The following is a 24,642-nucleotide window of genomic DNA, read 5'->3' on the forward strand; positions in this document are numbered from 1 at the left end:
TAGGTATTACATATTTACACCAAAAGTATGTGTTTAAATATTTAATATTTAGTAAATATTAGTGGTTTTAGTGGTTTGCAAACCACACACAAAATCCAAATTCATAATAATTTGAGATATTTAAGCCCATAATTTTTTTTTTTTTTAAATAGGAGAACGATTAGAAAATTTGTATAAATCATGATAAATTCCTAAAAATAAAGCATATTTCGATGATAAAAGTAAAATTGTACAGTACTACATTTACTAATTAAAATTGGATAACATTTCCTTACGGAATTCTAAATATTTCAAATCTATACTTATATGAAATAAAATTAATTACTTGTTTAATATCAAATTGGTTTCACGTACAAAATTTAATGATTTTCATTCGCGCCTTAAATGATCTACCATTTTTAAGAAAAACTTATTTTATAAATATACAGTGTAACTTCCGTATGGCGAACTTATACTTAACGAAATTTTCTATTTAATTAAATATTTTTGAGAACCATAGCCAAATGAGAACCAAATTTATATAATTCTACTCAGCAAATTTCTCTATAATACAAATTTATTTCGTTGCCTGTTGAAACTTCATAATATGGAAATTTCACTTTATATTAAATTTTCTATGCCAATTTCTTAAATTATAAAATATACCTATTTTGTCATTTGAAATAGTTAGATCAATATTATTCACATTATTAGTTATTAAACTATATCATGGGTCAAACCTAAAGATTCTCCAAAATTGTTTACAGTATCAGACATCAGTACATTATGCTAATAAACTTAGGACAACATCACAAATCGTTAATGTTTTACTAGAAATTTAATTTAGTAAAGAAGGAGTTGTAGCTTCTGACATTGTATTTACGAGTATATAGAAGTTGAGAGTTGTTTCAGAGAAGTTTCTAATTTGGCTATGCATCTATCTTGCTCCGCTTGTATTATTCACGACAAGTGATGATTTGTTACTTGACAAAGCTTTTATTTGTAATTATAGTAAATAGGTGGTTTACAAAATGGGTTTCAAACAATACTGAAAAAAATTATGATATATTATACTAAATTCTTAATACAATTTTGTTGGCATTAATTAATATTAACATATAAATGAACAATAAAATAAACATAATCAACATAACTATTATACAATCTTTTAACATCGGGTATTAAACCATGAAGTCCTAAAACTTTTGAAAATGTGTTTTATTTCTATGTAAAATCTTAAATTTTATAGTTTAATAGCTAAACAGTTTTATATTATTAAGATGATCGACTTACCAGTTACCATTTATGAAACAAATAAACATTTTGAAACATTTGCTCGTAATTCATTGGCCAATTCGACTTAAAATAACTATCGAAATTAAGTACTGCAGCTGTAATATAACTTATCACTTTTATTTAGCTTACTCTTTTTTATTTCTCCGGCTGAATATGGAATTATTATAATATGCTTATCTTAATATTCTTTTAACTGTATTTTAAGATTCGGTCTTAAAACTAAGAATATCCCTAAATACACATACAACTTTTATTATGAACAAAATCTTTTTTTTTTTTTTTAGTACCTATTAAATAACAAAAATTATATTTTACATTTTTACTTTCGTGTAAGAGTTATAATGCATTGAATTAACAATTAATTAATCATATGATAATATTATATATTGTGGATCATTAATGTACAAATTAAAGACCAAAGTTATTATACTTGATTCTATGATACTTAAATTAGAAGAAAATATAAAACATTTTATATTATACAGTGTAATTTGTATACAATGCATACATAAATAATAATATATTTAACAAGTTCTACCTATATATAAACTATTTGTATAGTGATAATTTAAATATCAGTGTTCATAAAAGGATGAATGTGCTTAAATAAAAAATACTTTTCCAATATATATATTAATTATTGATGTTCAAAGTTTTATTACCTACTTAAATTATAAGTTTGAAGTTTTTATTCATATTTTATTTGATAACACATTTTTGACAGATTTGCATAAACTTTTTTGTATTTCTGTTATGTCTATACCTACTGCAGAAAACAGTAAAAATCATTTAATTTATACGAAGCAGTGAATGATTTAGCCATAAAATAGCACGTGTTTATTTATTTATTCATTATAATTTTTATTTTTTGTATCTATTATCGCTTTCGTCAAAATATAACGAATATGAATAATTGATTAATTATACAAAGTAAGTTATGCTAATAAATATTTAAATAAATATAATTTTATAATATATATATCAAAAAACCAATAATAAATTTTAATTGAAACAAATTCGAGCTTGCTTTTTACTTATAACATTAATAAATAACTTACATTTTAAATATTGATGTATACATATATTTTTTGATTCCGAATAGCAAGGAATATATTAACAATATTTTTTTTTCATATTCAAGTTAAAACGTAGAAAAATAGAAAAAATGTTTCAAGCTCTGACTTTGATGATATAGTTTCTAGTAGAAAACTTGATTTAGTCGGTAGTTAAGGGAATTTAAAGTAAACAATTTCGTAAAAAAATGATACAACATACAGTATTAAATAAACCATGAACTATCCTGACTCACCATCTCCACAATCATTTTCTTAATCATGAAATTCATATTAAATACATTCAGTACATTGTATCAGCTATGTTATCATATAACAAGGTATCGTGAGTACTTACTCACAAAACTTACTAAATATTTTATTTATTTTACAGTGTGCACATTGTTATATGAATTATCATAGTAGGTTTTACTGTTATATATATTAAGTATACGTTTAAAAGAACAAAAAAATTATATTTTTTAAAAATATATCTAGTTAGATATTAATTTAATATTGTTAAAATTATTTCGGAAACAACTCTATGTGTATTAATAATATTAAACAATTAAAATTTATAGTTTTAAAACTGTGATCAAATAAAAAATAAAAACACGGTACATTTTAATATCAATAAACCAAAAAGTAATTTCGATTTTACATATTTTTTAACTGTTATTTTACATGTATTATACTGCAATTAATATATAATGTGAAAATGTAAAATGTTATATTAAAAAACTGTATTATTTATAGTCATATTATTAATGGTTATTTTTGATTTTAGTTGTTGGCGTCGGTAAAACTAAATAAAAAATTAATTCAAAATCGTTACAAACATTATATATAGTGCTGCAATATATGTATATAATTATTATACAAAAATAAATAAATAAATACAAATTTTAATGACGTTAATAAATATTTTATTTAAATGTATAAATATAAATATACAATAATATAATATCCTCCATTGCTCGTCATCAGTATATATAGGATAAAACGATTTATTATAACCCAAATCTGCTATTTAATCGTGGATGGAACTAATGTGGCCAAATTTATTATAATAACGAAAAGAAAAATTCAACTATTGCTCCAGATAAAATTATAATGCTCTAGTAACCAATTTATATGTTCACGTGATATTATACATACATAAGTATCTACATACTACTTATAAACAAAATTGTTCATATTTTTAGTACCCCCTTATCTTTCAATAACATTAAGATTAAATTCAAACAACTATAACATACTCCGTTCAATGTTAGATATTTATACTTTTTTAGTTATACACCAAAATATTTGGAAAAATTTTCTACTTCAAATTATAATAATTTAGACCTATTTCAAATCAAAAATTTATACGAGTATTGAATGTGTATATAATGTGGTTTCAGCAACAAATTTTAAGATAATATAAAAATATTAGAATTGTACGAGCCTTAAATATTATCAACTATGAAAATGTCAAAAAAGCGAGATAAAAGAGATTTATACAGTAAAAATTCCGATCACAATTAGACATAATTAATAATTAAATATATAAATATATGCATATAGATATATGAAAAATAAATTCACATTTTATTTTTATTCATTACAAAAGCTATACTATTGTGAGATATAATATCTAAGATTATAGTACGTACAGAGTATTTTACTTATGATTAATATACAACTATGAAAATAATTAAAATAATAATATTATGCACACGTTTTAAAATTGAATTAAAAATAAAAATGGTCTTCATGCAAATTTTGAGCACTAGAGAATTCTCATGAAGTAAAATATAAAAATGAAATAATTCCAACTTTTCATATATAATATTGAATATTGAAGTCATAAGATTAACGTGTTATCCTATAGAAATTTTTCCATAAGTGTTCATACAATAAAATTAAAACAAAAACCAGGAAATAAATTAGCAATATTAACCGAAGACCATCACGATTTTATTTATTCTATTTAAATAATGGTGTAGGCATATAATTATTTGATTTATTTAATTTTTTTTTTATTCAAAAATTAATTTATTTTCAAAATAAATTCTGATTGTTTTCGTTTATTAGTGAATCGTCAGTTAATGTAATGAATAGCCAAGAAAATTGCGTATAATTCTAATAAGGTGAATGTAAGACATTTAGGTGAGTACTGCAAACATCTATTGAAGTGCCTTTGTTTGGTCTTAAAATATAAAAAATGAATGACTTAGTCAGTTTATGAGATAGCGGAATAATGACAACGGATGGTTTATATTATTATACTAAAATCAGTGCAAACCATTTTTTTCTTATCGCCATTATCTGTTTAAACGGGCCATGCCATTTTTAAAATCCTCAGCCACAAAAAATATGCACTCGACATTTTGATTGAATGAGAAACTTTCAGTACGAAAAAAGATAAACTATTTTACGTTCTTTATACCGTCTAATTGGTTTTTAGATAACGTGTGTTAATTATAAAGATAAACTGTTTAATTATCCGAGAGAAAAACAATTTGTTTTTTACACTTCGTCACCATTATTTTAGCGAAAAAGCAACCAATATATTACGTATAACAGTTTATAAAAATTTTTCATTTTCATTTTTATATAATCATTCAAATATATATAATAAGCCCGTCTACAAAAAATTATATTTTAACAACATTTGGTCTTGATTAAGACACATTTAACAAAATATTTATTTCGATTTTGTATTATTTTTTTTATAAATAAATTTAATTTTTATGATATATTAATTATTCTATGCTTATGATACAACATAAAATTCTATCGCGTTGTTGAATAGTTTTTTATACATATTTTAAATCAACTGAAGTGATTTAAATTTAATTTACTATAGCGCTTCACAGGAATAAAAATATATTGATTATTCATGTAAACTAAATTAATAAATGACCTATCTTTGTGTTAAAAATCAATATATATATAATATATATTCTATCATAATACTGAACTGCAAGACGAACGGCGATTTTTTTATAAAGCTAATTTTTTAAGTTTTGGCAATTAAATAAAGGATTACAATATGTGCTATACATAAAACATTAAAATATACCAATCAAACCCTCGACCTAACGTTAGATACACGTACACATAGCTTTATTATAATAATATTATTGCAATCGACGATTATTTAGTGGGTATTATTGTGGCCATATGTATTTTATTCCGGGTCAGTTGGATATTTAGAAGTATGTAAGATTAACACAATATCTTCGAGACAACGAATAAAATATATTGTGGACCACCGCACTTAAATTAAAACTAATGGCCCGATAACGCCAACCGTAGTGACCGATAGACGTAGTACATAGCCGCTGTACTCTCCTCAATCATGTTAAAATCAAGGACCAAAGTTTCGCTACTAAATTAGATATTTGAATTTATTTTCTCTCTCACGAGAAGATGGATATACGCCAAGATAAAATATTTATGGCAGATAAATAATAGTTAAAATAAGAATAAATAAATGATAATAATTTTAAGCGCTATACAAACCGAATTTAAAAACTTCAAATATATTATGTTACTCAAAAGATCACTCTTAGCAGTATGCATTCGTATTAAATTTGTATTTAATTTATATTATAATTTTAGATTTCTGAAAATATTTCTAAAATTACTATACATAAAATTACTTTTCTATTTTATTTGGAAACACTTAATTGTAAACTTAATATATACGTTTATTATAATATGTATTAGGTACATATTTGTGAATAACAAAAGTGTGTTTACTACTTGTAGATGTGCTATACTGTAAATAGTATTGATGACAAAAAAAAAAAGAAGAAATTTATAAGTCCTATGTATTTTGAATTTATTTTTAAAAAATCAATGACAAATTGATAAAAATTATACATAATTCCATACCTAAATTACATTTTTAGGATTTTAACTATCTTTGATTATAGTGGTGTGAATTTTAGTTGGTAGTACTACTAGTAATACTATTGCTCAAATGTTCATAATTTATTTTTATTTTTAATTCCCATTTAAAATGTTTTAAAATATTAAAAAAAATTTCATATAAACCATTCATACCGAGAAGCCATGAAACGTTTAAAATGTACAATACAGCATAGTTCGTTTAAAAAAGTTTGAAAAACGATAACCAATTATGTAAAATTATTTCCGAGTACCAGATTTCCAATTAAGACCACCTAAATAAATATATAAATAAAAAGTTATTCAACCCAAAATATTACAAATAACATTATTCGTAAATTAAAGATAAAGTACACTCGTTGTTAAACGATTTTTCAATTATGTATCTAATCGGTCTTGTTAAAATAACTGACGAGACATCAAGTGAAAGAGATAAAAAGTTAAATACTTCGGATCAATTTTTATTATCTATTTGTTCAACTGTAAAATCATTTTCACCGAGTTTACAATATTTTAATAAAACCGAAGTTTTTTCAACATTTTAAAAGTTGGAATTGGAACAATTAAAATGTAATATGTTACTACAAACATATTTGGAAAATGTTGGCTACTAAAGCTAAAACCCTAAAACCAAGATACAACGATATGGCGCCATACTTTATGTTTGTTCCTTTTTTTCCCAGACGAAGTCGGAATATGCAGTTAGTTATAATGTATTTATGATTTAAATCCAAAATTATTTTATTTCGTTAAATCACATTAGTTTACCTTATTTATTTATTCGAATCGAAATTATTTTGCTTGTCGTATTTACATTAATTGTTCAGATATAGTAATTTCAATTTTGAACTTTTGTTTAGTTTGTATAGTATTATAATAATACACTTTATTTATTAAAGTTTACTATGAAAATTGTTAAATGAAAATGGCACAAAAAAAATCGATTTTTTCACGAGATATCTAAACTCTAAACACCTTTGTTGGTGATCTACCAAATTTCCATTCACATTTGACCAACAGTGTACACTCTCCTAACCAAATAAAAAATATTCTCGTGGATGATAGTCCGGCCCGCGTTGGTGCGTTGACGGTCGTATCGGTGTAAATTGACGGATTATGATATTATTATTAATATAATTATATTTAGTCGGGCCGTGCCGTGCCATGTCAGTGTGAATCAGGCTAATGATGTTGGCGTTGAAAACATTCAGGGTTTCATAAAAAAAAATAATACAATAAATAACTGACGTACAACCAAGCACCATTGAATAATGCAAACAAGCAACAAATAATATGTTGCCAGAAATATTAAACATTGTAATTGAGTGTATATGTAATAGACTATATGTGTTACTCTCAATGGTATTACGTATACATGAACATAATTAAAGCCATATAGAACATTGTTTACACTAACATATTGTTTATACATACTTGTTATAAATATATATATATGTATGTGTGTGTGTGTGTGTGGATATATTCATAATGACTTATCAAATCCGTCAGTGCAATATGCATGATATTAGGTAAAACAATTTAGAATATAATTGTCTTTTTCTTGATCATGTACCTAAATTTATGAGGAAAAAACTTGTTATATTATATTTTATGTTTTCATTAATTCAAAAAATATCTTGGCATAGTTACAAAGAAAGATTCAAAACTTAACCGTAAGATTTATTTCGAAAGTTAAAATTAATTTTCAACTCTTCCCTTGACAACAAAACATATACCTAACACATAATATTATGTAATTATAACCAATATTATGTACACAATTTCAAACTTAATATTATATGATTTGTGACAATTTTTTGAATTTATTACACAATATCGTATAAAACCATAATATATTAGGATAACGTGTTATTAAATTGTTCGAACACAAATATGTTTGCCTCTAAAAAATATAATGTTAATCTCCCGTGCACGTAATTTATTCCAATTAAAGAAAAAAATAAAAACCGAAACACAAAGTATTTTAAGCTTAATTTTTATGAGGGAAATAAGGCTAGTACAGAATTTAAATGAGTAACATTACATTTTATCACGATATAAAAATGGTTTTTTTATCACAGTTAATATAATAATATACATTTATACTATTGTTTTTTTTATTACTATTACCAATATTACAGTGAAATTTTACATTAAAAACTATAACATATTAAAAGTTTGGAGTTTTTTAATTTATATTACAATAATAATATGCGTTCAACGCTTAAATAATTAAACCAGTATTACCTAGTATAATACCTATATACAACTATTATGAACGAACGATTGGGTGAAAAAATAATGTCACATAAATAGTTATGAAGTAACAATGATTCATTTATATGATGGTTCCAGTACTTAAAAAAACTGTCTGTATGATAGTATAAGCTCCTTACTTAGAGGCAAGTACAAGAAAAACATAAAAGATCTATTTAATTTTCAAGCAGTTTAGTTTACTTAAGTATAATTATAAAATAGTTAGAGTTTGTAAGGCAGTTTTTATCAAAAAATGGGGTCCCTTTTTTTAATTGCACATAATTTATTTATTAAAATCAACTAATTGTAATAAATAAATGATGTTCATAAAATTTTATATTTTAATCATTTCAGAGAATATTTGTTATATATTTATAACTTACAAACTTTGATTCTGCTTATACAAATTACATATTTGAAGAAAAATATAGCAATACATCATGTAAGTATGATATTACGAGCTTTGGTTTTTTAATGATTACCGATAGATCAAATGGAATTTCAATAAAATAAAAATTTATTCGTTTCTTTATTTTTTAATAACAATTTTGGTACATACTGCATTCGTGTAAAAGATAATTTAACAAAAGTACAAATACAGATATTTATTTTTAAAAGTATTTAAAATACGTATTACTTAAATACTCGGTAAAAAAAAATTATTTATAAATATTTTTAAATATATTCATACATTTAACATTTTTAAATGACATTTTTTGGTATCTTATAAATCAACAAAACAGTTTTCATATATTTTTATTTTTAACGTTCATTGTGTAGATTATTATACAAATAAAAATAAAACTTCTGACAAATTTGTATTATTTTATATAATATAGACTATAAATTAAATTATAATTTCTGCCTCAGATCACATAATATTAATCATTTCTCATTTTTTTTTTTTTTTAACTTAATTTAATTGTAAATACAAAATATATGAACTAAAAATATATAGTTTTTAAAAATTAGAATATGATTCTAAATACAAAGAAAATATTTAAAATACGTACTTACGTACTTAAAAAAGTATCATGTACTTGAATACTTTTACTTAAGTACTTTAAAAGATTTAAATTTTAAAAAAAAAAACATTTATTAATTAAAACATAAAACGTTTAGATTTTGTTTTGCCTTTGCGACTTTATACCTGAAATCTTATTAGTCTTATTGTCAATATAAAACATGTTTCAGTAAATGTTTTTATATTTTTAATATCTAATTTTTTTGGTTATACTGGTTTTATTTATAAAAAAATATAATTTATTATTTCAGTAAACTACAGTTTATTGCTGAAATAATATGTATTTTATTGTATATAAAAAGTTATATCATTAACAAAATCGTTGTCATCTTCTAGAAGTTTATTTAATAAATTTTTTAAATTTGATTTAAATGATCTAACTGTACTTTTTGATCGTTTTATAAAACTAACAAATGTGTTGTTACCAAAGTAATACTTTTAGTTTATTACTTTTTAAACTTCTTTTACTTATATAAAAAAAAATACATACCCATGTATATAATACATAAGCCCAAACACTGCTTCGTATAATTTATTTATAATTTTATACGAAATTTAAAATCTAAACTATTATTTAATATTGAAATAAAAAGCTCTCGTCGTTTGAGTTGATGGGTGTTCATTATTTGTAATAAGTCAAGGTAAAATTGGTAAGCTAATTCCTAAAAGAATAATAAGCCTTTAACCCTCACTTGTCTTAAAAAAGACATAATGATTTTTTATGTACGTAGCTTAACCTCTAACAAAAGTATACTATAGTTATTAACAAACGTACAATACATTTATTTTAAAATATAACAAACGTATGTTATGATTGTTTCACACACTATTATATGTAATCCTAGTAAAGCAGGTAAAGCAGGTTATAAACTAATAACGCCCTAAGTCGCAATCATTTACAAGAACATTTTATTGCAAGCCATATATAATATATAGAAATACGAGTACTTATAAGTACTTATTTGTAAATCATTATTCATTTGATTATACATCGTTAAATAACAAATATATTTCATTTTTATTCTTGTTTCTATTACTAAAAAAATAAGACTTAAATGCAATAATTTAATTAGCGTTGAATCGAAAAGTTACACACTTAAAAATTTTAAATGTTTTTTAAATAAAATACATATCAAACCACATACTTTTTTAAGGTCGTGTAAAAAAAATGTAATTACTTATAAAAATGTATATATTTTTAAATATAAAATATATTGAATTTTACTAAGTTTTCTTCATAATAATTAAATTATTGTTATTAATTGTTTTTTATATGATATTATTATAATACTTTAATCTTATTTGTAAACATATAAATTATTTATTCATTTATGGGTGATAAGAATATCACAATTTAAAACAAAATTTAGTACTTCTACTTAACTTATTGAAAAACTTGGTAAAAGTTTTCGACGTTTGAATTACTTTTCTGGATTTTTGGTCTGTAGATTAAAAATGTTGTATTTTTTGTTGTACAATGAACCGATAAAGTATTTGTCTATTGAGTATTCACCTTTCAGGTCAAAATTGTTTGATTTTTGGGTGCAATCTCATCTATAATTTGTATGCATAATGCATTCGGTTTATAAGACTAAATTAAAAAGTGTTAAATAAAAATATGTCTTAAGAAATTATGTGCATCAGAAATACACTTTCAAGGATATTACGAGAGGATTCGATTTAAAAAAATTGATTCGCCAACAACAACTTCTTTAAAGATAACTTGATAACTTACAATTTTCAAATATCTACATCATTGAGGTTAATTTGATTTTAAAATGTTTCTAATGAATTAAAAAAAAAAAGATTATGTAACTTATTTTATTTGAAAACATTAGTTATTTTTTATGTAGAAACCTTTAACGTGCTGTTCGGTTAGGGTTCAAACTTGTATTTGATTCTAGGTAGTTGGGGAAATTGTTTTTTAAGTTGAAGCTCTGTATTTATTTATATAGAACGTGAAAAACAGTTACAATTATTGAATACTGAAGAATAGAACGAGAACTATACGATCAAATTGCGTAGTAATCAAAATAATAATTGTTATTGACAAGTTAGATTTCCGAAAAATTTGAATTCATTCATTTTTACAATGATACTATATACATAATATTAATAATATTTTTGTACGTTACATTTCTTAAAAAATAGAGTTATAGTAGGTTGTACTTTTTGTAGGTTTTTAGTGCAAAACATTATTTAAAGTTTCATTAAAGCACATACACTGATATTAAGACAAAAATAATTAATTATTAGACATAACTGTAAACTCTAGAGTAAACTAAAAACAGTGTAATAAATAATAATAACATCATAATAGTCCCACATTTAACTTTTTAAGTTTTCAAATATTTACGCTGCATTCTATGAAAACTGTTTTTAGTCAAAATTGTTTAGAGAAAACAAAATTTTATCCACGACATACGAAGTATATGGTACCATTAAAACATCATATATTAAGTTATTAGATTGTGACCACATCAGAATATTATTATTATTAAGCACCACTAGACATTCAGTTTTCGTGGTGTTGTTATTATAGATATTGGATTTGATGGATTGGTTTTATTTAACATTACATATTAAAATATCCAATCAAAATCAAATTAAATCAATTTATAAAAATATAAAGTTTGAATATTTGGGGAAAGATGAAGTCTTCTTAGCCACATATGTGCAAAACGAGAGAGAGACTAAAGATGTATAATATTACTCCTTGTAAAATTTACTATTTTCCATGGCATGTATATGATAGTTAAATAAATAATATATCTTTAACGTATTTTCAAATTATTATAGCTATTAAATTGTTTAAACATTATATTAAAATAATATTTTATATTCGTTAAACTTTGCAAAAAATGTTTAATAAAATAAAATTAAAATCGAATATTTTCAATCCATGGTTTTATAAAATTTTCTTACACGGTATTTATAATATTTATAGTTAAAGTTCTATCTAACCTGTGTAAATATATTGTTATAACTATGCGAATATTACAATCAATGCCAGCTCTACTGCACCGTCCATTATTATAAAAACCGTGCAAAACCCCTGCCGACGATGACACAGTCTAGCAGTATTGTATAGTGAGCACGTCAAACCTACTACAACACTGCATGTGAAATTAACGTACGTCACTTTGTTACTACACGCGATAAAAACAATGCTAAAAATTACTTTACAAATTATTTTTTTGAACTTTTAAATTACTCACCTTTACATCAAACACTTAAAAATTAAAAAAATATACCATGCAAACCATCTCTATAAAACTTTACATATACTTTAACGAAACAACTGTACAAACAAAAACCTAACATTTTAAATAGGTAATAATATAAAAGACGATTAAAGGTAATAATAAAAAAAATTATTTGTATACCACTAGAAAATGCAATCTTATACGGGGGATGATACATCATTTAACATAAAATACTGATTATTAAAAAGCTAGAATAAGAAAGAGTAAAAATTTTATATTTTTTCTAAAAATGTTATTTTGTAATGACTTAAAATATTATATTATAAAAATATTTTCGAAAACATTAATGTTTTTTGAAATTTAATATGTAAAATAATAATGAATGACTTCATATTATAGTAATATTATAATAGACGGTTTTCTTCTGTGTGTACCAAACATGTGTTTTCCATATTGTTATTCTATAACAATAAATTAATATGTGGTTACTTTTATTTCCATACAATGTAAACAACAATAAAAAATTATATTTGAGCCATATCGGACAAGAATTCATTATTTTTGGGTACATATATAAATTTAGAATTATGTTTAAAGTTTACATTTTATTGAACTGTTCGAAGTTAATTATTAATTTGTTATTCTACGATATAATTTTGTTATTTCAAAATTAAAATGTCTATTCTTGGTTTGAAAATATTTTACGCGTTGATATTTCATAATAACCGTTTTAAGGCTAAAATGTTGATTGAGAAGAATTTTAATGCACCCCATATTATGTAATTTTAGCGTCTCCGTCCAAGTTTCACGCGCCAACGGTCCCGCGGAGAACTAGCGTTATCGCGTATACCGTCATTTCGATTGTTTTTTTTATTTACAACTGATCTGCATGCGGTGCGGCTCGTTTACAAATATTGTATTCGTCGATTATATTGTATAGCAGATTCAACGTCATTGTAAACTAGATATATTTATTTGACGAAATATGCGTGTAAATTGGGTAACGACCGGCCAACAATGCAAATGGTTCGGCACGCCACGTGTATTTATCGATGGTACATGTTGTCTATCATGCTCGGAGGACGGACTGGATGCGAAGACTGTTTTTTTTTTTATGTTATCCTTTTGAACCGTCTGTACTCGCTGTACACGTGCATCTGTACAACTGTACAATGTCACATTATAATAATATACTTGCGCACATGATATTGTCACTTTTGTATCGCATGCAATACAATAAATTATAATAATAATAGGAATAACGGTGTCGTAGAACATTTTGAACACTGCTGTCATCCAGAAATTCTGATTCTAATTCGATTCACAATTGGCGAATCGTGTAAAGAAAAATAATATCGTGACGCACTGAAACGTGAACTTGTGTGACGACGCAATCTAGCCCAGGGTGGTTTTCTGTAGGAGAAGAGTGAGTGGGTTGCAGCCCAAAGGTCCCACAAAATCTTGTAAATATTTGACGGTAAATACAGAAAAATGGAGCACCTTAATATATATATTCAAGTATTCGACCAAAGGTCCACTGCACATATTGAATATTCGAGCTTGATCTAATCTCACTGTCGAAGATTATAACTAGCCACCAATCAGTGATTGTATGTAATATTAATAATAACTATAATACAGAAATTAATTGTACTTATTAATTCTGATAATTTTTATTACTTTTGAATTGATGGACTGTTCGACTCGATAAAAAACGACAAAAGGAATTATGATTTGGTTTTAGGTTATTCGTTTTCGGTTTCATAATTATTAAACGGTCGATTGTTCTTTAAGACAGTGCAAAACTATAAAATGGTACTCCCCGTATAATATAATATTATATATATTTCCATCAATGCTGTGACACATCAACTTTAAGTATAATAGGTCAATAGCGCGGCATACTCGACGGAATACATTCTCATTAGCTGTCTAAATCGCGTATGGAAAATAATTTGTCGCTCAGACGAAATGTGCTGTCGTACGCGAAAAACGCACAGTGATATGTATACCTGTATATATGCGAAATGCCGGACGCAGTAAGCGGCTCAAATTTTGGTAGACCGCTTCTGTAGTACATTTATAAAAGCAATTTATCACCATTGATGGTGAGCATCGTGTCATCGCGTAGTAATTATCGCTAGACACTTTTCGTTTAAGATAAGCCGTCTACAGCTTCCGAAAACTCTAGGGCATGTGCGAAACTCGTATAATTAATTCCAACATAATATATGCGTTCATCTGTTAATGAATACGTATTACGAAATAATAGATAACAATTCAATTCGAACCGAATATAATGCTCTCGAACAATTAAAGAGTTATTTTATTTAATAGTTGTCCGATTAGAAGATAGTTGAACAATAATTATGCAGAAGTAAAGGGAAAAAGCAATAATCACGGGTAATTAAAAGTTCGATGCTGTTTTGTTTTATGAGTCAGAGTCCATTTCCTTCGAGACCGTTTTTCCTCCAGCGCGCAATTTGCTTAACGTCGTGCAATATATAGCCAGCCCACAAGCATATACTTGTTTAAATATATAAATACAACAATTATAAGTACATATTTAATATGGCAATACTGCTAAGTACGAACGATATTAATTAGTAGAATAAAAATGGTGGAAAGTTAATGACAGTGTTTTGCATAAAAAGTTTCGAATAAAAGTGTTAGAAATATAATTTTTCGAAAATTAATATTGGAAAAGGTTACATAAAAACAGTCTCACGCAATATTTTTCACACTAAAAAGTAGAACAGATATAATTTTTTTTTTTTAATAATTAGAATACACTAATACATTTTAAATTATAGACGATCGTCATCATTTGTCTTGATTTTAATTGATTGTTTTGAAAAATTAATAAATTAGACACTTATAATATTCAGCAAATACATATCCGTACACACTACACACGGCGTGCATAATTTATGCTCTACACACGAAAAATCTACATAATTTATGTTTTTAATTTATTAAAAAATATTACTATGAATGTTAATTTCAAGTAAAATGTATTACATGAAAATATGTAACAAACTTTAAACTAAAAAAAAAAAAAAAATTTAACCAATAATAATTATACTGTGTGGCTGCTATATAGTTAAACGACGAAAATACAGAAAGTAATTCCTATTAAAATTATTCTCACTTTCCACGAACAAAATCTCGAAAAGCTATAAATTAAAATTGCAATAGCATAAATAGTTATTATTCACTTTTAAAGTTTAAAATAATATCAATAAAAGGTTATGATATGCCTTAGAGATAATATTTTTACCTTTAAGTTTGATAATAGATTTATTCACTCGAATATTAAAACTAACAAATGATTCGCTGAACACAAATTTAATAAGTTATACATTACATTTGTAATGAAAAGAGCGATTTTTATTATTCATGTGATTCCCATGCATTATTAATATTTTTAAATTACGCCACTTTTCTTTAAATTATTTAATTTCAATTCGCATTCATCAACATTTAACACTAATTTATGATGATTTTTTTTAATAATTTATTTTCGCACAACCCTTTTATAAAATACCGGCAGCAGTGATAGTTAACGGTTTGTCAAACTTTTCGAACAAATTATATTTGCATTAATTTTTTTATCCAGACAAATTATATTGATATTCATTCGTTTTTTTTTTTTTTTTGGTATAAAAAACAATGTAATTACAAACTAAAAAGTACAGATTTTTAACATGTTTTTTTTTTAATAGAAATACTTATTTTAAATATTAAAATTATCATACATACGCATCCAGATTATTTTATACAGTTTTTTTATAACTTTTAGATAGTGAACGTTTTACAAAAATATATAAAGTCAATTTTAATTTAACTTTTAGAATATTTTGAAACAACTGGATTGATTAAGTTAAAACCAAAAAAGACAAATTTTCGATTTTCAATTGAAAATTGTGGAATTACGATACTCTAATGCAATTTGACATCCCTAGACCCTAAGACTAATAACAGTAATAACTCTTTGAAGATTGACAGAATTAATTTGCATAAATATTCAATTTGGTTCATTGTATTGCATTTAGTAGAAAGTGTATTTGATAAAAAAAATAAAAAAAGACCGTTTAACTAAATATTGAACAGTTTACATGTAAAATTATACCAGTGGTGAATAGAAAAACATATTTTAATTTTAATTAAATTTTAACATTAATTATTGTATGAATCTTAAATACTATTGATTATTTGAAATGACAAAAACGACAAGGATAATAATTATCTTTATGTTTAGGAAATTTAATAACTATAGATTTATTGATTGTTAATTTTGAGTATATCAAGTAATTCCTTGAAAAATTATAATTTATCTATCTCATTTTATATACTCACCTTAAAGTTCAAACATTTTATGCTAGATTTATCGTATGTTGAATTATTTTTGCTGACTGTCAGATTTCTCCGTAGACTCGTTGTGTTAACATGAAACATATAGATACCGTAAGCCGGGCAACGTCAAATCTTGTCCAATTTACGTAAATCATACCTGCCCTTAATGTGACATTAGGATTTGGATCGTAGGTGTTGTGTAACTAAGAGATTCAGAGGGTATTCAAAGATTTATTTTAGGGCAACAAAGGTTCAAATTTTATGACACCAAAAAATATTGGTGTAATTTTATAAAATGAGACCTTTGCTCGATAGTGCCGACATAACCGTTTTTGTTATCGGAAACATTAAGTATGCGAGCATCTTTTTTTGAACTATATTTATTATTTTATTTATTGAACGTTTTGTAGTTAATAAAATTATACTGTTAGAATGCATTACATATTTCCCAGGTTTCTATAAGTTATAGAAAAACATAATATGGTAGGTATAGTAATATAGGGTCATCTAAAAATAGATAATAATAATACAATGTATAAATAATAATTATATAATAATATCTTTTAATAATATGTATTGCAATAATTTTCACGGTAATTATTATTGATACGTTAGTAAATAATACAATTATTATTTATAGATTAAATTATTTCCGTATTTTAATTTCCTTCACAGTTCTTCTTTTTCCGCTTCTTTTCTCATTTCATGACTATATAGTTTTATTGACTGTTAAATTACATAAATATTTTTGAATCAATAAATATAAACCATAGTTACAATTGCATGTGTGATGTGTATATTTAAAAAAAGTTAATGCGTATCATAGACTTATGCATACCTATACACGATAAATCAATATTGATATAGGTAATAAAATTAATTAATTTGAAAAAAACCAGATGATCGAACACAGCGACGGGAGGCATATAATATTTCTAAACTTTTTATAAAAACTTAGGATTTGATACAATTATTTCGTTAAAGCTTTTTTGTAATGCGTGGGAAACCCAAGATGTGGGAAAAATACGACCTAAACCATACCACCTTTAATTTTCCAAGTCGATGAAAGTAAATTTATTACCTCAAATAGTTTAGGAAAGTTATGCTTATGATACGGGTATTACAGAGAACGATGTTTGAAATGTGTAAAATGTTTCATTAGTTATTATGAATAACATTAAATAATAACTATCTTACAAAATCTACAAACGTCACCGTCAATTATTTTACATGCCATCGTTTAAATAAATAAATTTATACTTGTCGAAAATCTGTTAATGAAAAAATGTCTTTTTTTATTTGTAAACAAAATGGGTTCATCCTTTTCTATAAACGTCTATTGCATACAATTTACATAGAACTATCTAAATATACTTCTAAAATCTAAACAACGTTAAGCACCAATTAATATATTATGGTACACGACAATTTTTTATTTACTCAGTGTTGAAAGCATAACTTTGAACATAATACAAAACATAGTTAATAATGATAATAATATGTAAATAATCAATTAAACAAATAAAATTTGTATTATTTGTCGACTGACGTAATGTCTCTTATCTATTAAATTTAATGACAAAATGTGTTTACATTAGTACCATTATTTTAGTTATTTGATTTATCGCTTTATTATACAATAGGTATGACAATTATTATTTCCTTTAAGTTTCATCTAAAGCAGTATTCCATTTCCTTTAGGTATATTTCCGTGTTTTTGTTTAAAGGTCGTATATTTTTGGTCTTGAACGTTGGTTTACATGTCATGAATACAATTAATTCTATATACAAATATTAAAGCAATAGTATGAAATACATAAATTAAAACCTGTCAAATAATAAAACCCATATTTTATCAAATGTACAATCATAATATTATGATGTGTAATGTAAGTACCTATAAAGAATAAATTAAAATGATTGTATATTAATTAGGTTATTAATTTTGATAAAATCAATTCCCTGCATAATATCTACCATTTTGGTTAGTCGAATTGAAATAAAAAACTGGACAAAATGCATAATATAATATTATATAATATGTGGAATTTAATTAATAATTATTATTTAAATGTCAAGTATGCGATTTAATTACCAAGTTTGATAATGGCGTGAATAGATGAAAAAATGTTATAGCTGCCATTGTGTATTTTTTTTTTCATAACCTACTAATAAAACTTTTAATAAACCCTGTTAATTAAAATCGAAATCTGAAATTCCAACTGGATGTTTTTTATTATCCATTTTAAGTTAGAACAAAAAAAAAACAATCAGAATTTTCAAATAAGATTTTTAGTTTATATTATTTTATATTTTTAGATTTCATCAAATACCAATTTCTTTACCTTAATATACACAAATTACTGTTTTTGAACAGTATTCTCATCAAGTTTTAGAATAATATTGTATTATACTTATAGTTATTAAAAAATATTCTACATTTAATTTAATACCTTTCTGCAACTTATATACACTTATTATTCTGCCATTCGAGATACTTTTGAACAATAATTATTATACAGTTTATGTATTCAAAATACTACATGACTAAAAAAAAACATTTAGTCCATTGCTTAGTAATATTGTATAATTTAATAATGTCGTCTTAAGCTAATAACTGGCAGTTTAAAATGTAAATCGACTGTAAATTATATACTATATAAATGTATTTTATTTAACTTTCAATCATTCATAAATACAAATACTCTTGGACGCATAATACCCGTAAGGTTTTTTGATAAGACTATTTTTTTTACTGCTTTTTTGCTTTTTACAAAAGAAGAAAAAACATCATTTTTTAGACAACGATGAGTTCCTTGTTCCAAAACTCGCCATCTTGAGATTACATTTATGATTAACAAAAAAAAAAAAAAAAATAAGAAGAAGAAAATCTCAGTAGGAATTGAACAAAAAATATGGATTCATCAAGATTGTATTTTGTAAATATTTCTTTGTTGAGATACCATTGTTATTTTGTATAAAACCACATAAATATCTTCATCGGTACACTTGTTAAAATAATAATCACGACAGAAGCCGTGAAGAATGTAGATATTATTATGTTATGCAATTCTTCAGTGTTGTACAAAGATAATCAAAAATAGGTACGATAAAAATCGATTTATTATTAAAATTGTATTTAGATAAGATAATAGATAATAATTAAAATAATTATCTAGATAACAGACAGAAATAAATAAATGATTTATAACTCGCTATCGTAAAAAAGCATTTTTCTCTACGAATAAAATAATACATTTATATTTTAACGTACAATGTAACATAATATTATGTTTACATTTTTACATTCGTAAATATATTATGCGTTTTAATACCTTTATATACACCGTGGGTACAGCTAGCATCATCTGTTTACAGAAAATGAATAATATTCTATAAGAACACTGAGGAAAAGAAATAAAAGAAAGAAAAAAAAGACATGAGAATCAAATCAAATAAAAGACCTATAAGCTAAGAAAAATTAACACCTCTTCGGAAAAAAAATACAATTTATTACATAGATATAAAATTGAAAATCTTGTCACAAAAAACTATACAGATAATTTATCTCGGATAACCATTTTATTTAAACGGACAGATAAATAGATACTTTTTATCATTCATATCTAGATGCTCAATTTAAGCGGTGTTTTTCATCCGTTGAAAAATAACGACGACGTCACTGTGTGTGTGACGGTATCGCGGTTCCATATTTGTTTGCTGTTACATCAAATATTTAAAATATCGCGATACTTATGAAATGCGTTTCGGCGTATATCGGATAGCGTTTTTTGTCGTGAGATAAGATTCTGGCTGTAGAGAGAAAACACAGCATTCGCCGTATCTTCTACGTTATATTTATATTTAAATAACCGAGTTTGATGCATTTTTTTTCGAGCTCTTATTATTAATTAACTTTCAAACGAAAAAATATCTCCTGTTCCGTTTTGCAAATAGCAATAGCGCATAATATACATAATATTACGTCGTTGCTTTGAATCGTCGTGCCCTTATATAATACGCTCCTCGAACCATAGCGCATGCTTTTCCGGCCTCGTTTGTGTGATGTATAAACATGTAGTAATCGATCTGTAATGGTATGGAGCGATAGCGACGACTCCCAAAAACTTTTTTTTTATCATACTCATCTTTATTTATGTTTATAATTTCAATACTTTGAACTTTGAAGCGACGCTGAGCTCTGGACATTAACGATTTTCACATTGCTCAAATCCGACATCCTGATGTGAATTTTAATCGTTGCTAGTGTAAATAGTTGAATTCCAGCTTTTATTCACCAAGGCTTGGCCAGGGAACAAAAATGTGTGCATATATTTTGTATTAAAACTCTTTTTTTTAACAAAAAAACAAAAATAATGTAAGCGCCTAAGTATGAATTAAAACTAATTTTCGTCAGTATTTGTATTTAAAATTGTGTATGTTTTATACTTTCCAAATACGTTTTTGCTATGACTTATATGATGATTAGCCAATTACTGAAAGAAAATTGATATGATATAATTTAATCGTATTATATACAAAACAAACAATATTCATGTAAAATGGTCAAAAAGACGATGTTTCATGATACAATATGTTGTTTGTATAAATAAATTATAACCACAGCATAAGAACTAAAAATTATAATCGTCAAAGCAACTGTTATTAAGAAATCATACAAATCAATAATTTCTCATCAAAATATAAAAAAAAAGAGAAAAATTAAAAAATGGAATTCCAATTGTTTTTACGTATTAAATCTCATAGTCAGCTTACTATTATATGTACAATAGACATATAATAGTATACTTCTAAAGCTCTTAACTAAAGGATATTATTTAAAAATGGCTTAAAATACCATATATTATGCCAAAAAACTAAAATCAAGTGACTATATTAGTGTTAACTATAACTAAAATGGTATGTGGGCCAAAATTAATTTTAAAATAAATAAATCTATCGATAATATGAATATTTTGTTTAAAAATAAAATATATATATGCTTATGTTTTCGTTACCGACTCATCATATTATACCCATTAAATTTAATTGTTGTTAATCGATTGTAAAATATAAATCAATGTGCTTGACACTTTCTCTCTCTCACACACACACCTCTAACAAGATGAAATCTAGTATACACACTTGCCGGGTTTTAGATAAGTATTTTAATAGTTACATAATAATAATATTATGGTCGATTGTGGATTATATGTTTCCGAATAGTGTCTAAGAAACTATACTATTGAGACGCATTTTCTTCTTCGAGTCATAATTTTTTCACCATGTATGATAATATTATTAATAACCCACATTGCGCATCATGTTATATATAATATTCTACGGGAAGAGTTTTTGTGGTTGTTCCGTTCGAAGGCTTATACACAAGGGGACGCAAACTCGTCGTAATATTATATATAATATATCGTAGTCTGCCGCCGTACACGTAAATTATGCCACGTATTATAAATAATAAATATATAATATAAGTATGGGGCCAAATTAAAAAAGGATTCGACGATTTCGGCGCCAACTAAAAATGGTACAGCATCGTCAGCCACACTGGCGACATACATTATGATCGCAGCGACGAAAAAAGGGGTGTCTTATCCGGCTGACTATATGGAACGTGACTGCGCAGCGAGTACGGCGGTTTCCGATTGCTAATCCCGACCGCACGAATAAAACGCCCTATGTACATATAAATATATGGGTAGATGTATTGAGGCTTTTTTTCAACTTTTACCACACTACAGTAACGGGTCTCTATAGAAAGAATCCATAATGATAATCATAATATAAATATATACACATTACCTTAGTACGTTTTAGCCATAAAAAATCCGACTTACTGGTTGTATATAGGTAAATTAGTAAACTATCCTGAATTAATTGTTTTATGACTTATACATAATTGTGCACCATTTCCTGGCAATAGACTTAAAAATAATTCCAATTACTACTATTTTAATTATGATACGATTTCTAAATTGGAAATTTTTATGTTAAAATTAATGCAAATAATTGTATATTTATCTGTTAATTTGTATTATTCAATAATAATATCCACTGTACCTTCATCTTTCGGTGGTATTATATTAGTAAATAAAATAAATAAATACACATAAAATGCACGCAAGGGCTATTACAGTTTAAATACACCCGTTGCAGCATCAACACCACCACGATGCATAATGCTATATTTTATTTATCTATTGAAATGTACAGACTATAAGTTCTATTACACTTTTAAATTAGTACTAAAAATTAGTTTCATTGATATGTACATTAACAATTGCATATCATATGTTATTATTGGGGTTAGGATATCTACGCACTAAAAAATGTATAAATATGTATGAACTTATGCACTAAATAACAGTTAAAAATGCATTGAAAAATAAAGAAATGTGGACAAATTTAATAAATATATAGAGACAAATTTAATTATTGATAGAATATAAACAAATTGAATCGATACTATTTTTACGTGCTCGTTATATTAACAACTATTGTCTATTACATTTTGAATGTTCTTATTAATTATATAAAATTAAATTAAATATAATAAAAATACATTTTAAAAAGAGTTGCATTGAATAATTATTGTTTGTTTTAAATATTTCGCTGTAAATCTTTGTCTGTTTGGTGCTAATACGTTTTTGAATCTATTAGAAGAAATAAATAATAATTTATTATAATAACGAATAATATATTGTTCGTATACTACAGGTGAATAAATTAAGCTAGTTCATTTGAAACTACAGTGATATTTTCATAAACTTAAAATATAAATCTATCATTATGTACATAACGATAAGCATGAGCAGGTCCCCTTGTCAATAGTGGCAAGCTGTAGCCGAGGGTCTAGGAATTCAGACCCTTCCCCCCCAGATTTATTTCCAGGTACACCATTGAGGTGAGGTAACATTCTTTGAAATTAATCCTCACGCGAAATCATGGATATGGTTATATCAAACCATACTGGCATACTGGTATTAATTTTACCGACTATATACGGTTAGATTAAACATAACAAAAAAGGGAAAAAGTAGGTAACCGCTCTGCTGTACTTACGGTATTATAGGTGTCGAGTATACCTCGTCATTAAATAAGTTACTGTAATGCATAAAGGATGTAAATTGTAAGGGTCTATCATATAATATTATGTCGTTGTATGCTTAGATATTTTAATTATGATTACCGATCGAATTTCAATAAAATGAAAATGTAGGTATTTGTCTCTTTATTTTTTTCGTAATTATTTAAAATATCTTAAGCATGCAGTGATTTTAATTAAAATAACTAAAATCAATTTTCTTAGAAACTACATAATTCTGAGTTATTGATCAAAGTATTTTTCTGCTAAAAGAAGGGTCTTCAAACACAAAAATAAAAAATAAATACACAAATCACCGTAAAATAATACATTCATTACTCCACTATCTAGAATATCACAGAAACAGAAATAATAATGTTTTTAAATATCAAGAAACCGAGTAAATATAATTTTAATATTTTAACTTTTGAGTTACGTTTTTGACACTGTATGTATTGTCACAAAACAAACTAT

At 25.0% G+C, this 24,642-nt stretch overlaps 1 protein-coding gene across 8 annotated transcripts in view; it reads left to right on the top strand.

Annotated features, from left to right (window-relative positions):
• Positions 1–24,642, top strand: part of LOC113550520 (sex peptide receptor-like) — a 98,209-nt gene that overhangs the window by 56,314 nt on the left and 17,253 nt on the right. The window lies entirely within an intron of this gene.

The sequence above is a fragment of the Rhopalosiphum maidis genome, chromosome 1 (assembly GCF_003676215.2).
Source record: "Rhopalosiphum maidis isolate BTI-1 chromosome 1, ASM367621v3, whole genome shotgun sequence".
NCBI classification, from domain to species: domain Eukaryota; kingdom Metazoa; phylum Arthropoda; class Insecta; order Hemiptera; family Aphididae; genus Rhopalosiphum; species Rhopalosiphum maidis.